General features: G+C 37.1%; 1 protein-coding gene across 1 annotated transcript in view; it reads left to right on the forward strand.

Annotated features, from left to right (window-relative positions):
- The window catches only part of LOC124186843 (regulating synaptic membrane exocytosis protein 1), a 1,552,625-nt gene that overhangs the window by 317,849 nt on the left and 1,221,427 nt on the right, over positions 1–13,349 (forward strand). The gene's annotated exons all lie outside the window — the stretch shown is intronic.

Raw genomic sequence — 13,349 nt, forward strand, 5'->3', positions numbered from 1 at the left:
TGTGACACTGCAAATTCTGTTTTGTATGACAAGTGAGGCCGTCACGCTGAGAGAATTTATCACCTGGAGTGTCAGTGTAGAATTTCTCGAGAAAGGGAAATTATACGTATAGCAATGGACTCTTCATAATTTTTTGTGTTCGAACGTCAGTTTTTTTTTTTGTTTCTTTTCTCATTTTAGTAAAGCCTTGACATTTAAGTTCATGAGAGGATAATTAAAAGACAATTTCCAAAATAGAAACAATTTTCCGATTATATTGATATTTTTCACCCCAGTGAAAAACGTTCTACGTCCGAACGAGCGTGACATCAACGTTATTTCAAAAGGAATTGAGCCATCAAAATGGAGAGTTTCTTAAAATCATGGATGAAAATATTTTGTTGTTCTATGATATTCAACTTTAAATTGTTCGTAGAAGGTCATCATCGATAGTTTCCGTGTCTGGAGATTTGCTTCTGACCTTTCAAGTAAAGTATCTCTTACTCATTATTGCCATTAAATTAGGATTCATAATCACAAGTTTGAAGGGTAGTGAATTTGTCAAATTCATTTCCAAGTAAAATACAAATTCCCTACATGTTTTTAAAATGTGTTCTAGAACGAAAAGAATTGGTGAAATGCTGCAAAGTTTGAAAATTTCGTAATAGAATAACAGTTGGATATTAAAATAAAAGGGAAAAACGGCTAAAATTCAACTAGCCTTGGGTCGGACGAATAACCCAATAAAAGTATAATTTAATTCTAAGATAAGCAGAGTCAGATATTTACATTGTGAAATGTGCATGAAAAAAATAAATGAGGGGTTGAAAACGACTTGTCCTGGTGAATCATATTAGGTTGCCTTAACAATTGACAAATGATATACTTAAAATAAAATTATGACGGGAAATATATCTAAGTATTTGAATTTTGAATTTTGACGCAGTCCCTCCCGGTCCGCTACGAGCGCCTTTTATGATAACTACAGCACGCTCTAATTTGGGAGAATTGGAGCAAGTAAACGGCAAGGAATAATAAAGGCATTTGCTATCTTAAGAGGATTTTGTGTCAGAGATTCACCTGGATGACACATAGAGGTTATTTTTAACACACAGATAACGAAAAGCGTCTGTGTAGCGTCAGTATTATATTTACATTCGGGCATTCAAAAAGGACGCTATTCGCACAAGACGTGTTTTTCTCTGCGTTATTCTACAAGTTTGATTATAATAATATTTTTCAATATTTGGTAGCAGTGTCTAATTTAATTTTCTACGTGAGTGAAAAAGTAGTGTATAGTAATAAAAAAAGGATAAGAAAGTACTTCCCGAAAGAAATGGAAAATATTAAGAAGACGATCGTCGAACCGCCATGAATTAGAGGCCTCAGATAATTTGAATGTTAGTACCACTGAAAGAAACTGAAACGGTTCAAAGATCTATATGATGTTGGAGTAAACGATTCTTTTGGGTCTTGCACGATGAAATATATTACTATTTTTTCTCTTTTCCAAATTTTGTCGATTGTGAAAAATGTAAATCAGTAGTGAAATTTTCTGAAAGTGGCAAGCGAGACTTGGGATTTTAAATAGTAGTATCCTGTGAAAATTGTAAACAAACAAAATTATTAAGTTACCTACTTATTCGTAATTACGTTGAAATTCAATGCAGAATTGTAATTACCATGAGGTTGCTGGCAGTTCGTGTTTGGTGTTTTTATGGAACTGTTCTGACGCATCTTTCACTCTTATTATAATAAAGTTGTTTGAAACATTTCCATTGTAACTGATACTATTTGCAAGAAGAGCATTTCAAATGCTGCAACATGAGAAAAAGTAATTTGTACCAAAAAAGGACATAAAAATGGAATTACAGTATCAGGTAACGTCACGTGGAGGAGCAAAGGTTTCTCGTTGTTGTACGGTTTAGTTGCTCCAATTGTCTATAATACCGGTGAAATTTCCAATTATTTCGCGTAATCTAAGTATTGTAAAGCATGCGAATATTAGAGTTAAAAAAAAGATACCGCAGAATATGCTGAGTGAGTAAAACATCATGCCAATGAATACAATGTGAATCACGAAGGATCGGGTGAAAAGATGGAGGTGGACGCAGTTATTGAGATGTTTCAGCGCTCTCAAACTCACTTGACGTTAAATACGCAAATTACATTGGCGACAGCAACTCGAAAACATTCAACGGCATTTTAGATGCTAATCCTTAAGAAAACTCCACAGTTCTTAAGAAAGAATACATTGATCATGAGTAAAAACGAATAGAAACCCGTTTACATAATATGAAAAAAAGTAAAAGGCCTCCGTTGAAAGAGCAAATTAAGTGGGAAGCTAATAGATGCACTGACCATTAATTACAGGTTAGTTACTCAAAGAAATAGTGATCCCTCCAAAAAGCACCTTTGGTGCAAAAACCTTTCGTCAAGTACATTAAAAATAAGATATCCCGTAAAAATATCTTATCCGATCGAAAATGTATGCATACAATCACCTAATTCTTACTAATTTAATTTTTTCAGGATTTTCATCGAGGTATGAGTTATTTCGTTTTTAATTCATACTTAATCATCATTTTAATTCGGATTTGTTTAGAGTTAGTTTGATTTCATTGACAGCCGTGTGATTCCAAAGAGATATGGAAGCTAAGGGTTAAGATTCAATCCTGCTTTCATTGTGAATTGACAGACATGCACTAGTAGTATGTGAATTGATTCTTTTTTTTCTCTGTGAGACGATTACATGCATACATTTTTGATCACAGAAGATATTTTTGTTGGTAATGACCAGATTTTGTATGTACTTGGCGAACGATTTTTCACTAAAGATGCTTCTTGGAGGGGTATCATTACTTTTTGTACTAAGGAGTTATTTGTTACTTGTTCTTATTTTTACGTGTAAACTACTTTTGGTAGACATTGGTAACTTAGAAATGCAGAGAATTGTTTTGGAACAAAATCACAGTTACTTTAAACTGATTTCATCGCAGCATTTAGTTAGTTCGAAGGTGCCATACATTGTCAAACCAAGTTTACTCGATTATATGAGTATAAACGTATGCTTTGTAAGACAAGCAGCTCTACGTCTAGCCTCATTGAGGGCTCCACAGTTCATGAAACCAATTAAAAGAAGTCTAATAATTATGACCAGTATATATATTTTTACTTAGTTCTGAACCTATGAATATGGAAATCATGAACATCACTTTCTTTCATTATATTATACGCATTGAATCAGTATCCAGAAACTAACATTAGCACTCTGACCAGTGACATTGTTTATATTGTATCGAAACAGTACTTTTCTTGAAATTTATAAATTTGTCCTGAGATTTATATTACTGATTTCTCTTATTAGCAGCTTCATAAGTCTTGTATCCCGGAAGATCAATTATAATTGGCAAGGTGTACGTTATTAGTTCGAATTTATCCACCTAACTATGCTCGATACACTGAGCACTCAGTGCTATGTATATCGCTTCATATACTTGAAATTTGAATCGATTGAGCTTATTTGCAAAGTTTCAAGGTACCCAACTTTCCATGATTATTCAAATACTTATCATGGAATCTCTGTATCAATACCGAATTTAGTTGTTAAATAAAGTTTATCGATTGGAATTGTAAGTAAATCTCGTTTCTCAACAGACACTGTGAAAAATTAGATCAACAAATGTCATGTAGCTCAAAACTTGATCGTTGAAAGTTACCTACGCAACATCAAGAGTAAACATGCAAGAATTATCTTCAATCTTGTGAGTTTCACTTTAAAGTGACCAACATTTGATAGCACGGAAATCAACACACACGATACTTTGCTGTTAAATTGGTATCACTATGATTTTGCTGAAAGACTCGACTTTAAATTTTAATGTGTAAAAGTTTCAAATCTTCCTGAAGCGATATTATGAAACTGCTTTTGATGGAACTTGAAGTTCTACAAAGAAATTAATGGACAGATTCGGCGGCGATGGTCAAAGGGGTGACTCGCTTTGAAGTCATTAACGATTCTCAAGTGATTCCCTGGCGATGTCCAATATACAAAAATAGTTCCAATTCCACTACTCTTCCAATATTTCCCAAATGCTTGAAGATGTTGAGCATATTACAGATCTCCAAGTAATTTCCGATGTTAAAGTATATCTTGAATCCCAGTGATTCTCAGTGATTTTTCACTAATTATTCAAGTAAAATGGTCCCTCGATGCTAATGTTTGATCCTGCGTTTGGTCATTTATATTTGAAACACTAGCTATCAATGCGCGTGTCACACCAAATCTGCTTCAGTCAAAGATTTTACTGTCTAATATACAGAAAAAATAGTTAAATGTTCATGAAAGACAGAAAAAAAGATTACGTAACACATAGCACTATACATGTCATACATATTTTTACTCAAAGTTATGTTTCGAAGAATATACATCAAGCCATGAATAGTATTCGAGTAATTATTTGTCGACCTTATAGCTTGCATTGTGTAGCATAAAAATTTCTAATACCCCTGGTGATCAATAAAAGAAAAAAAACCAAACACGAACAGACGTGGGACTAGTTCGCACAGAATACAACGCAATCAACTTTTCAAGGTACCAAGGCCGTAAAGGGAGACACCAAGGCCGGCAAATAATTGTGCGATAAGTCATTTGTTATACAGAATGGCAAACATTGCTTGCATCATGTGTCACGCAGTTCTCGGATTGTTTACGAAATGCGTTGTACAATCATAGTCCAGTTTTCTCTATTTTTCAACCCTTGTTCTTTGTTTTTTGCCAGTATCAGCTGACTTCTTTAGGTAACGAATCTTGGCTTCTTGGGTGAACGCACATAAGAGAGGCCTGCACCCACCTATCGAACAAGATACTCAATTGATCGTTTGTGGCATTCTGGAGAATTTATTGATTCTTGGCCTTTGTCCGTCATCGATGTTGCGACGTACGGTTTGCTACGTACTTTATGCTGTGAGCTGATTGTTGATCTACAGTGCTTGTCGAACGCAGGGACATACCTGGATGAACATCATCGTTGTTTTATCGTACCCTGCTCATGCAAAGCTTGTATTTGCTAGTCAATGGGAACATCGATGGAATGGCTGATTTTGCCAGTCTTGGATGGTGATAACCAACCTGCATATTCATTTAAAACATCAGTTATTTCAAGAAAAAATTATATTGCTACTTTCTGAGCATGCCAAATGGTATTTTATGTCGGAGGGAAGAAATTTTTTTTCGGATATTGAGTACGCGCTCGTTACGTTTATGCTTGTAGCAGGAATAACGCTCACCCACTTTGCACGTAACTCATCATTTTGCGGAAGAAGGAACAAAGAGACGCGTTATTCATTGCTCGTGTATCCACTTTTACATCCCGGAATTACACATTTTGTACCCATTTTTCTTTTGTCGAATAAAGATTTCGAAACACATAACGGTAAATTTATACTGAGTAAATAATAAAATACTGGCGTAGATATTGAACTGAGTGAACTGTCGAAAGAGGTTGACGGATTGTAAATGAAGAAACAGTTGCTGCGCATGCGTACTAAGTGGGCCTCTCCCTCACTAGCGCTAGCGGCGAAAATTCACAACATCGGCTTCATTTTAGAGCACGGTTTTACAGCCGGAGTGCCCAGACCTGTGTATAAGACCGTGGTTATGACCGTTGCTTCAACCCGTTCAATTTAGAAAAGTACTCAAGAAAATCCACGAAAATTTTGAAACATAAACATCTGACGGTGGTTCGGAAATTGAAAATCAAAAATGTAACAAAATCAGAAAATATCAAAATTTGTGACTATTGACGGTTGCAACTTGAAAAAATGCCTGAAATCGGTGAAATCAGTGATAGTTTTTTGCACCAGTGCGGTGATTCAATCGTCAAGCACCGAAGAGAATTCTACGCCAAAAAAAAGTTCCGTCGACATTTTTAAACTAAATGAGAGTTTACTAGAACTGGGAACATCACCCATCGGTAAACGTAAATTACTGCAGAGGTAATATTTTAAAGACGAAATTCAAAAATTGTGAAGAACACTAGCTTCAAACGTATTTCATATTAAAGGTGAAATTAAAATGTAATCGGAAGATAAAACAACAAACAGTGAAATAATTCAAAAATGAAAGGAAGAGTACCATCGTAAAAATAACCGGTAGAAAAAAATTCAAATTTCAACAATATTTCGAAATTGGTCATTTCTCAGTGTTCATCAAAACTTCGATGTTTCAGACCGGGTCATTTCCGTAGCCAAAAAAAAAAAAGTGTGTGTCAGCTCCGACGCACGACTAGAGTTTACTCCTTACGAACGATAATTATGATATATATAGAATAGAAAAAGAGGGTAAATGAACGCATTTTCCAAAATGATAAGAGAAACAAACATATATCTGTAATTATTCAGATTATTTATATTACTTCAATAAAAGCGTTGTACATAAAAATACACGTATCAATGCATATAAGTACAAGAAAACTTTAAAATCAAAACATTAAAAGTTGATGGTTAGGTTGCTGTTTGTATACGTTGTATCGATACAATAAATGCTACTATATGTATTTATTATACAGCATTCATACCCTGTACTTGGCAGCAGTATAGAAGTTGCGGTAGCACTTCGTAATACGCAGGCAGACAAAACACACGTACAAACATACGCACACAACCAACTCTCAGACCAGAGGTAGTGAACCATAGAGTGAGACTACAAAGCATCGCACAAAGAGGAGACCCCGAGGATAGAATACGCTGTGTAATGTATTCCATCTCATTCTTTTGCACGTTTAATCCTACAGATAAATATGTTTGTCTCTTTCTATAACGCCTCAAGTTTTCGTGTTACACTTGATTTTACTCCTCATAAAATTTTCGTTCCGGGCCTTATAACTCAAATAGTTTCTTAAGGAGTAAACTCGAAAAAACAGCAGAAGAACCCGAAGTTCCACCCCATCGTGAAGACTGGTGGAAAATTGAGCCAAGATACACTAACCTGTGTTGTAAATTTTTATACGTCTGATCTTATTAGTCGTGTGATCGCGGGTGAAAAACTTATGTTGTGACTGAAGGAAATGATCAAAAAATACATAAACAAAAACGAATGATACTTGCCAATTTCAAAGAGGCATACCGCACCTGCATGGAAAAGTACCCCAAGTTTAACATTGGCTTTGAAAAGTTTTGTGAGCTAAGGCTAAAACACTGCGTACTCCCCGAAGTTAGGGAGATTTATTCAGTTTATGTATACGCGATCCATGGAAGTGTGAAATTATTCTTAAAAGGTGCAAGAACAGCGCAATTACCAGTAAACATGCGGCGGCCACTGACTAATTACAAAGAATGTTTGAAACGAATGATGTGCAATCCACCAGCAGCAAATATAATCTGAAGAAGTGTATTACTTGGCCAGGCTGCGAAAATGTAGTAAAGCAATTGGAATAAAGAGGAATTGATTGATACCGTGACGTACAGATAGTCCAGGAGAATAAAATTGAGTTCTATTCTGGAATAAAGTAGGTTGGCCAATCTTTTTATAGGTTCATTATAGACGGACAAACATATTTCTACCTATGCCCCAAAAAGTTAGGTCCGGGTTTGTCCGTAACGATTCTTTAAACTTTTGGGACACCACATTTTGTTAAATAATGTCTTTGTTGTGAGTCATACACGAAAAGTATTCAAACACAAGTTGTTCGTCTCATCATTCTCGATAAGTCAAGCTGTCGTGAGGTCAATTTCCTCTATTTGTTTAGTTGCAAAATGCAAAATGCTGTGTAGAAAAAAAATTACATTTCTTGTTCTGAATTTATGAATAAACAACGTGTGGCTTTGATACTCACGGTACAGGTAATTTAAAGTGTCTTCAAAATTATCGTGCAAGGTATTTTTGGCTGTGTTACATAGTTGAGCAACAATCCGCGACAAGCCAAAATCCGTATATCGTCTGCCCTTTCTTATGTGATTGGCCCACGGGTTGCCAAAAAATCATGGAGTCAGTTCGTTACTCGTACTTTCCATTAATGAAAAAAAAAAACGTTTTTTATACTCGAAAATCACAATTTTTGGGCGACTTGAAATTTTTTGCTTTTAAACAAATAGAGATGTCTCCGAGAATTTTCATATTATTGTGAATATTATTATGGATTGTACTTGTCCTTCAGTCTACGAGTAATTTGAAAAAAAAAACACGAATATCTTGATTAGAACCGGAGATAACGGTGTTTTAGTGTTATTTTGTTTATCGTTGGTGTAATTAATATTAAGGGGGAAAAAAAATATTAGCCATCTCTCAACACCTCAAGGCATCACCGTGAATTTTTTCAGATCTCTAGGTGCGTTGTATCTAGTGAAAAAAAAATTGCTCAACGTTCGTCAAGTGACGTTAGTCGGCGGAATGAAGCCGGGCGTCGTGGTGGGGGCTCGAGGCATCGCGCGCCTGGCTGTTCTCACCGCTTAATTAACAACTCAGTAACTCCGTTATCAATTATCGTACATTTTTTTTCCACTATGTTTTTTTTTTTCTGAACAATTCGAATCTGTAATTAGATTTTTAATATTTATAATATTTTTTCTTCTTTTCGATTTTAGTCATATTCTTAGAAAATGTTGCTATGAATAACTTTTGATATATAATATCTGTGAATTTTAAGATCAAATCAAATTAGAAAAATCTTAATTACGGTGGTGTGAGTATATATACATACATATATACATGTATAATGGAAAAACGAGAGAGAGATTCCAAGCGGTATAACGGGTTAATATAACATAATAATCTAATGAATAATTTGATAATATAAAATAATATGTATACACAATTTCGAGCGAAAAAAAATATGTATGGATGATTATGGTCACATGTTCACCATTATTTTATGTATAGTAATATTGAATATAATTGACGGTCAAATCAGTTTCATTTTTCCTGCCATTACCCTACGCGATGTTAATTTTTTTTTAATTTTGGACGAGTCCAATGTAAAGAAATATATATATACATGTGAGTAAAATACATATTTTGAAGCAAAAACCCGTTATAACGCTTGGAATCTCTCTCTCGCTCTTCCATTATATATGCTGTAACGTGGCGTTTGTAACAGTTGAATTTAGCCGCCAGAGAGACTACGGAACTCAGTGATAGGTAGGTCCGTAGGGAGGGGGGCTTTCACCTAAGCGGTGATACGACGGAAGAGAATCGATCGAGAAGTGGAAGAGAGAGGACGGTTTCGAATCGATCGAGCGGGAAGCGGGAGACGACGGATGAGGGGATCGTCAGCAGAGTGCGCTCGCAATAAAGAGTCATCACGAAAGAAAAAAGACAACCGACGAAACAAAAAACGCATTCGGATTCCCGATCGAGGAAAGCCCACCAAGAATAACGGACGAGGGAATTCGAATTGGCCGGACACGGAATTCAGGATCTGAAGAATATCCTCAATAACGCTGATGATAAGTTTTATCTACGTTCTGACCTGTCCTATTTTATTTGTAATTTTATGAGTATGACTTTTATGAAATTGTTGTCGTCCTAGATGTCCGCCGTCCCCATTTTATTTATACATTTATTTATTCTTTTCGTTGATATTTATTCGCTTCTCGTATTCGATTCTAATTTTATCCATACATGTCATTGAGTCATACCAACGTCCGAAATTTCGTTTGAAATAAAAACAATAAAACACCATAAAAGAAAAAAGTTACAGAAGATTTTCGTTAATTGCGAGGGGCTCCGCAATTGGAGTGAATCCTAGTCTACAAAAACCGCGAAAACGAAAAGACCGTTACACGTTTCAGAGTCGCCCGTCACAAGGGCACACAACCGCTATTATTTTTAGTTTACGCGTCCTCAGCAGGGTACTCCAACCGAACTCGATACAAAATAGGCAATAACTACTTTTAACTAATTCTTTTTTGTAAATTCTTTATTTCGCGCTTCGGCGCAAGCTAATAAGGTACTTGGACGACAACGATCCCGACCAACAAGGGACCACTAGCTACCGCTTGCAGCTCTCGACGACTTCGCCTACTGACGGTCTCATCAGACTACACTGGCTACCTTGGTGCACCTTTATATGCACCTGGGGTAGCATTCACCCGAACCTTCCGTATCGCCTCGACTGCTGGTGAACAGGGAGATAAAAATCCTCCCGGCGGCCGAGGGCACCGTTTTTCGAAGAGGAACCAGCCGCCAGCTCTATCGGATGCCGTAAGGATGGCGTGAAGGGCAGACCGTAGCCTGCCATCCTCCGACTTACCGGCCTGGTGCCGGACCGACCCCAAACCACTACGTCCAGGTTGATAAAGCCATCATTCTGAGGATCGACGCTGCCTTCCTATTGGCAGGGACTAATTGTGTGGGTCGTGGTCCACGGTTTGGCCAACCGTCTGACTGCACGACCTTAGGTACAGGCAGCTAGCTACTGCCTGTACAAAAGCCGGTGGAGGTGAACAATGAGGCGTCACTCTGCACCCGGTAACTTTGGCCGAGAGGCACCCTGTGTATGCCTCTGCCAAAGAAGTCCCCGATGATAGGCAGCCTGGACCGTAAACCAAAGCAGCTACAAAATCGTACGAGTTGGTGTTAACGACGAGATCGCGAGTAACACATTACACCACATCTAGCGGTAATTTTGGAAAACGTATGACCACGCAGTAACCAATATTCGCCACAGGGGGATGGCCTATTTGCGGTGAGGGTCAACCCACCAATCAAAGAAGAAGAATCACCTCACGACAACCGCGAGATCGGCGAGACGAACTACGACCTCCTATTCTACGCTTCACCTGCTGAGAGACAGCTTTGCTTTCCGATTATTCTCCCGATTTAAGCTACCGATACCTTTCCTTCTACCGCTATCGTTCTATCGTTTATTCTACCGAAAACCTTTATCCTTCTAAACTCTTTTCATTCTTTTTCCCTTCCTTCTCAGTTTTGCTAATATAACGTATAATTTAAATTAGAGTCAGTTTGTGTGCCTGAAGTCAACCGCCAAGGTAAGGCTTCTGCCTTTGAATAGTATCGTTACGAAGTTGCTCATAAATTCTATTCTTTCTTATGGTATTTATCGACTTTGTGTGAATCATGGTCCACGGCTTAAAGTTGCAGTAAGCCGCCGTGTGGCTGCATGATTTCGGTCATTAATATTATATTTATTGTTTCTTGATTGCATCGTGTGATGCCAGTTTTGTGTGAATCATGGTACACGGCCTAGAGTTGCAGTAAGCCGCCGTGTGACTGCATGATTTCAGTAATTTATTATTTTCGTATCTGAGCGACCTCGTAACTGCCAAATAATTACTTCTCGTGTATTTATGATTCTTCTGATTATTTGTGAATCTCTATTAGCCTGCTTCTGTACCTTCTATCGTATTTTGAGCCCTATTGGCTTTATATTTTATTCCATACTTTTTTTGTAATAGTAGTGTGCTTTATATTTTATTTCTGTTATCGCTTATTATATTTTTATTTATTTTTGTGCCTATTGTATTATATATCGAGTTCCTTGGAGTACAAGCGAGCGTAGAATCAGCCCTAGATTTCACCGCACATTTTCTTTATTGCTATTGGCAACTTTATATTATTTTTGCCTGTTATTTATTTCTCTGTATTTTGTTAAATTAAGTTCTGTGAATTATTCTTTTGTATTGCGGTGTATTTTAGTGTATTTCTGCATTTTGTAAACTCTCCGAAATTCTCTCACTTTCATAATTTTGTATTTTGTATTCTCTCAAAAGTTATGTTTAGGAATTCATTATTTAATTCCTCAAGTACGTAATAATTCTAAATTGTCGAATCTACCGTTTCTGAATAATTCTACCGAAGGCTATCTAGTCGATCGTTTGCCGACTTGGTAAATTGTTACTGAATGTCAACCTCTCATACTGGTTGTAATTTATGGTAAATTTGTCGTATCATCTACCGAACTATCGATACGTTGTTTTCTACCGATCGCAGTAAAGTTCTCTCGTTCGAATTGACAGAATAATAATTTTCGTAGCGTCATTTGCAACTTGGGTAAGATCACGTCGCCCAGTGACGTGTAGTTTTAAGTCAACTCTTGCATTATATCGCATCTCCCGACCTACGTTCATTTTACTCTGTTAACTACCGTCTCTCGTTTTAAAGCTACCGTTTACTGCTATTCTACCGAAATTTTTGTGAACAACGATTATTTATTTTATTAACTACCGCTGTCGATACCATCTTATTTGCCTGTCTCAATCATGTCACCTCCTCGACAATATATGATCGACTGACCTGTTCATTTTCCTTTTGCCTGGAGTTTATTCTTTATTTTGTTATTTTCTTCAATTCTGGAATTATTGTTAGCTGCCTTGAATTCCGCCACTCTACCGGGATGTACGCGATCGTACCTGTGCCTAGCCAGCCATACAACGGGTTCTCTATTTATCTCTTTTGTACGGTTTTGTGTTAATTTTATTGATTTGCATTATTGTTTGAAAATCGACGCTAACGCGTCTGGCGCCCAACATAATTATTTTGTTATAGTTTGATATTGCGGATAAGTAGAGAATCGCGCTAAAGTGTCAACGGTAAGTCCTCATCCGAGGGTAACAGAATTTAGCGTTACAATGCATATATGTATTGTGACGTGGATTTTTCCCGCTCCTCGGTCACTCGGAGAAAATGACCGAGAACTTACCGCGTGCACAATAATTTGGCGTCCACGATGTATCTCGGATCTAAAAACAATATCGCGAAGTTTTTTTGGGCGCCTGGCGTGATTAACACGCCTCGAAATCATCAATGCGCTATACCTAGGGCATATGGTCGATAGCTCGGTACCGCAGAGAGGGAAGGAGTAATTTTTGGAGAGAGAGAGACACTCGAAATACACACGCTATTTAACAAAAGAAGTAAAATAAAATCGTGTATTTCCCAATAGCGGTGATACAAAAACAAAAAAAAATATAATCCAAAAGTCGCTTGTCGCGGTTCTAAAATTAAACAGAAAACTACACGTGACCTAGTCTATTTCTTACTCTGCTGAGCTCGCGGCTCCCTAACTAAAATGTCACTCGATAATCACAAAATCTTCATACGCAATTCTGATTTCGCAAATTTGCCATTTCTTCTCCATGGCGATTATTGCTCGAAACCGAAACTAAAACTAATTACTCGACGGTGCGCCGTCGGGCTACCGAACAGACGGCGTCCTCAATCTCACCCGAGATCTCACCTGACTCAGAGCTTTGACGCTACCGCGAGCTGCCCTAAATCTGAACGAGACAACATAACTTAACCTGAAGCTTCTTTCCTACTTATCTCAACCAAACGAATCCGCAAACGTTACTATATTTCGAACGCAACCAAAACTCAATACTCAACCTTTTCGTCCCAACTGCTGCTCAAC

The sequence above is a fragment of the Neodiprion fabricii genome, chromosome 7 (genome assembly GCF_021155785.1).
Source record: "Neodiprion fabricii isolate iyNeoFabr1 chromosome 7, iyNeoFabr1.1, whole genome shotgun sequence".
NCBI lineage: Eukaryota > Metazoa > Arthropoda > Insecta > Hymenoptera > Diprionidae > Neodiprion > Neodiprion fabricii.